This window comes from Myxocyprinus asiaticus, chromosome 13, assembly GCF_019703515.2.
Source record: "Myxocyprinus asiaticus isolate MX2 ecotype Aquarium Trade chromosome 13, UBuf_Myxa_2, whole genome shotgun sequence".
Taxonomy (NCBI): Eukaryota; Metazoa; Chordata; class Actinopteri; order Cypriniformes; family Catostomidae; genus Myxocyprinus; species Myxocyprinus asiaticus.
The window spans coordinates 43521521-43527520 of record NC_059356.1 but is presented as its reverse complement, the minus strand read 5'-3'; positions in this window follow the sequence as shown (position 1 = coordinate 43527520).

The window sequence follows — 6000 nt, the reverse complement described above, 5'->3', positions numbered from 1 at the left end:
TACAAACAAATATTGCAATTGATAAAATGTGTACATTTATGACATTAAAAAAATAAAAAAATAAATAAATAAAACGTGACAACCTGTCCCATTCTGACTTTCAATAAAAATACCTTTTTCCTAAGAACAAATGTAATCTTTCTGTAAAAATCTGCCTTAACAATGAAGTTGTCTCTTGCCTTAATGTATGCCAGAGTGATTTAATAATGTTTACTTGTTTACCCAAGAGCTGGAACAAAAATATGCATTTACTTTCTAATTTAGAAGGGGATTGATCTAGGTGTCTGAAACCAAAAAATGCAACCTCTGCTAGAGAAAACACAGATTTGCACAGTTTGACTCCAAATCTTATTGTTACTGAGATACAGCTATATAGTTGTCACACTTACCTGTGTCTTTTCAATAAATGTATTCTTGATATTATCTCCCCTATTTACAAAGTAATCCTTACATTAACTATTTTTGTAAACTCTAATTATCTGTATTACTGCACAGCTTTTTAACTGGGATCAAACAATAAATAAATAGGGTTTCAAATTTGGGTTTGACCTACTGGCCAATCTAAGTTGATTTTTAAGGGGACATTAAAGGAAAAGTTCTTCAAAGCCATTATATTGGAAAGGGTACAAAATGATCTCAAAAGACTTCAATAATTTCTGTCAATCCAGAATCAGGCAGATTGCAGACGGACAAAACTCAACATTGTTCCTTTTTCCTTTGTGTGAGATGAGAGTGTTCCCTACAAATATCTGTGCAAGAGTTCACTGTAAAATCATCCAGCACTTGATAACATCAGAGTTCATGACTGCCATAATAAAAGTTCTGTTCACAGTGGACTGCCATAGAGAAAACCAAAGGAAAAAAATAAAATAAAATTAATTCCTGCAGGGGCTAAAAATTTAATGTTTTATATTTCGGTTCATTCTGAATCTGAGCAGTTTCCAAATGGTAACCGGTTAGAATTAAATAAAAGAACGCTTAATAATGTACATTTTAAAATGACAGTACTCTGGTGATTTATCAGTTGCAGTGTTTCCAGATCTGACAAGAGAAACAAGGCACCTGTTTCGGAAAAAACAAGCTCAAAATAAGGGACTTGCAAAAATAAGAATCCTGCCTGTCTTAAGATAGTTTGTGTTCCACAGACTGCATAGACAAAACGACTCTTGAATCTGTAGAAAGACCCAAAGACCACCACTCACAGATGTTCACCATCAAATCTGATAATAATTCTGCCAAAATGAATGAAATAAACTGCACAAATCCACTTTTGGAAAGCTATTACACGATTCAGTTCCAATTATGATAATTAAATTATTGAATAAACAAGGTGACCTTTTTTGTGAATCTTGCTATCTGTCAGCTGATCAAGATTTAATCGATGCTAATTCATTGAGGAAGAATTGAGAAAGAAGGGTTAGGAAATATTTAGCGCTGCAGGTGACAGAAAAAGATTACAACACATTTCACAGAAACATTGTGATATTTAGAGATGTTTGAAGGCTGTTTAATTAATTAAGTGGTAATAAAGGTAGCCAAGTGGAGAAATTTCATGTAATTTAACTCTTTAAACCAGAGTTTTGCGACACCCGCTTTCCGGCACTCTCTCGTGTTACGCATGTGTGCTGGTTAGAGACGTGAGAACATGTACTGCACAAGAGAGCTCCCAGTTTTGAGAATTCTTTGGGTAAATAACAAATTGTACACAAACTACTTATAAATTGCATTAAATATGTGTTCAGAAGAGTCATAAGTTAAAACTGAGTGTTTGTTATGGATCAGTTTGAAGGATGCATATGGACTGCATGTGTGGAGTTTGACCACGTTTTCTACACATGCAAGGGCTGAGTATGTAAATTTAGTATTAATCATATCTCATTTAATGATTTATAGCCCAGTGTTTAGTGAATAAATGTAATGTAAATGTAATATGTGTTATATGTGAAAATATGTGTAATGAGAAATTTATTGTTTAAACTGTTATACATGTCCTTAAAGCCTGGTTAAAAATGCATAAAATACTGTGAGTGTTTAAGCATGTGTTAAATGCATAAAATACTGTGAGTGTTTAAGCATGTGTTAAATGCATAAAATACTGTGAGTGTTTAAGCGTGTGTTAAATGCATAAAATACTGTGTTTAAGCATGTGTTAAATGCATAAAATAATGTGTGTTTAAGCATGTGTTAAATGCATAAAATAATGTTAGTGTTTAAGCATGTGTTAAATGCATAAAATAATGTGAGTGTTTAAGCATGTGTTAAATGCATAAAATAATGTGAGCGTTTAAGCATGTGTTAAATGCATAAAATACTGTGAGTGTTTAAGCATGTGTTAAATGCATAAAATAATGTGAGTGTTTAAGCATGTGTTAAATGCATAAAATAATGTGAGCATTTAAGCATGTGTTAAATGCATAAAATAATGTGAGCGTTTAAACGTGTTAAATGCATAATGTGAGCGTTTAAACGTGTTAAATGCATAAAATACTGTGTTTAAGCATGTGTTAAATGCATAAAATAATGTGTGTTTAAGCATGTGTTAAATGCATAAAATAATGTGTGTTTAAGCATGTGTTAAATGCATAAAATAATGTGAGCGTTTAAGCATGTGTTAAATGCATAAAATAATGTGAGCGTTTAAGCATGTGTTAAATGCATAAAATACTGTGAGTGTTTAAGCATGTGTTAAATGCATAAAATAATGTGTGTTTAAGCATGTGTTAAATGCATAAAATAATGTGTGTTTAAGCATGTGTTAAATGCATAAAATAATGTGAGCGTTTAAGCATGTGTTAAATGCATAAAATAATGTGAGCATTTAAACGTGTTAAATGCATAAACTACTGTGTGTTTAAGCATGTGTTAAATGCATGCAATGCTGTGGATGATATAATTAAGATGATGTGTGCTGAAGCATATGAGTAGGCTAATGCTATTTGTATTTTCTTTTGACATTAGCCTCTACCATATTTCATATTTCATTTTTGTATTTAATTTTCATATTTCTTTACCGTATTTCATTTTTGTATTTCATAGTTTGTATTTCCTTTATTCCTTTTAATACAATACGGCCCCATCAACCACTGTTTTCCTTTTCTTCTTTTTTTATTTTTATTAAACAGCCATCAGATAAACCCCCCCCAAAAAAGAGCTTGTATTCTGTGTTGTTTATTTACAACCCACTGCCGGCTACATAAAAAATGTCAAGCTTTGGTATTTATATTCTGCAATTGATTGCTACATAATCAGAACATTTTTAATTGTAAAGATATGCAGTATGGGTCTCAGTATTTGCGAAGCATTTTACCTGCTCAAGTGCTCTTGTTTGCATGACCTGATGTAAGAGTTGATTTGGGAGTTCCAAAGCAGCTCCCTGGAAACCATCGCCAAGGAAATTTCCTGCTGGCAGGGGAATAGCAGGACCACAGGGAAAATTCTACAGCTTAAAATCTCATAAACATTTCTTACCTCTGTCTGCTGTTGAGGTTAAGTCTTCCTTTATTGAAATTCATGAATGCTCAGGATTTCAAGGTCTGTTCATTTTAATAATTAAATATATTTTTTCCCCAATCCCCTTAAATGCACAATAGCTGAACCCAGTTTGTGGTATGAATGCCTTTTATCCTTTGCTATGAGTATTTATGAACAGAAAACACAACTTTTACCTGTGCAATATCTATTTATGTGCTTTTAAATAACAAGTTTCCCTATTGTGCAATTATTAAATCTAAATACGTTTGTACTTATCCATTTACTTGCATTTGTTTTGCATTGTACATTACAGTTTCTTCGTCATATCCTTTGTGATTGTTTTTACAGTATGTGTCAGCTGAATTATAGGTTAATCAAGTAAACAGCTTGTGAAATATCTCACATTTTTATAACTAACTAACTGTCTATCTGTAAGTTGAAATATTGATATAATTTGATAGATTGCATCTGTACTTTAGATTAATACCCATTCTGATCATTTAGGAAGTCTTTCTAAAGCAAATCGCAGGTCGTTATTCCATAATGTTTTATTTTTTTTAAACTGAAGTCATCAAATTCAACGTAGTATTTCTTTAATTGACTCAAACAGACAAATAAAAAGCTTTCGACAATCATTTGTGTTTCATTTAAACACTGTGTAATATTTCAACACACTGCACACACAGTGTTATATAGGCCTTCAGGGTGACACAGACAACGTCACAGTACACACAAACTACAGCTGTCATGCATGCATCACTAATCAATATTCACACAGCAGATACAGTAACACAAGAGAGTAGTTTTCACTGTATCTGATAATAAGGCAGTGGGACTGAAAGAAACATGCCTCCGAAATCATACTGAGAATAACAAAGCATTGTCCTATCTACTCCAACGTTCAATATGCTGCATGAGGCTGTTTTGATAAAGCTTAGAAAAATAAATATATCATCTTGTGTCATGCAGTCCCACGCCCTGCTGTGGAATTTCAATTGTGCTCTTACAAACACACGAAAACATTTATTGTGTCAGATAATGCACAAATATATAGTAGTGCCTGCTTCAAGTGGCTAATGGCATTAATGTAGAAGTTTTGTTGTGTATTACTCAAACCAATCGGGCCAAACTGAAATTCTATGGTCGAAAATATGGACCATCAATCTCTTACTTTGGTTTCAGCGTTTTGTTTATGAAATGTCTCTAATTCCAATCACTACAAAACAGTATAAAAATAGTATGCAAGAGAGGACCATACAGAAATCTGACATATGGCCATAATTTAACATATAAAATCACAGTACATACAGTATATGTAGGCATATGTGAACATATTCCACTGTGATTTGGGGAAATATATGTCACATTTATGAAAACAGACATTTCTGTAGTATTTTGAAATATATCTGTTGCACACATGTATAAGTTTTTCCTATACTGTGAAAGCCATATATGAACATACATACAGTGTGTGTTTTACAACCCCAATTCAAAAAAAAGATTGGAAAGTTTGGAAAATGGTGAAAAAATCCAAAAAGAATTGATTTGTGAAGTCTGTTAACTCAGTGCTATATTGAAAGCACTACAACAACACTCTGATTTCATTTTTTACCTGGTAAATTGCATTTTCAAATCAGATGATTGCGACACACTCCAAAAAGTTGAGACAGGGGCAGTTTAGGACTAATAACAATGCATCAGCAAATAATCCAGCACTTTGAGAACAACGCTCCCCAAAGACAAATTGGAAGGATTTTGGGCATTTCTCCCTCTACAGTACACAGTTTAGTTAAAAGATTCAAGGAATCCGGTCAATTCTCAATGCGTAAAGGGTAAGGCCAAAAACCACTTCTGAATGTGCGTGATCTTCGATACCTCAGACGTCACGGTCTTAAAAACTGTCATGCATTTGTTATGGAAATCATAAAATGGGCTTGAGAATACTTCAGTAAACCTTTGTCAGTCAACATCATTCGCCGCTGCATCCACAGATGCAAGTTAAGGCTTTACTGTGCAAAGGAGAAGCCATACATCAACACTGTTCAGAAGCGCTGCCGAATTCTCTGGTCTCATCTGTGATGGAAAGTAGAACACTGGAATCGTGTTTTGTGGTTATTAGCATTTTCCATCCTGTCCCAACTTTTTCAGAATTGGGGTTGTATATATAGTGCCATATATCAGACTTCCACATGGGAAATAGGGGTTAAAATAGCTTTCAAAGTCAGTGAAAACCAGACGACATACAACAATTCATACATATACTTGAAAGATTAAACTTTTTGTTTTAGAGCACATTTTTGGAGCTTAAACTCCATTGCTCAAATCATCAATGAAAAAAATAATGTAAGTATGAAATGAAAATTTTATAACTTAAAAGGAATAATCATTGCACTGAACAGTTAAACTCGGAATTTAAATTACAGGCATGAAAGACAATAAGATGGAAACATAACTTGCCTCTTCAAGATCTCTATAAAACGTTGCTATATTGTCAAACAGACTTCAATGTTCAATGAACATTCAAGTGTA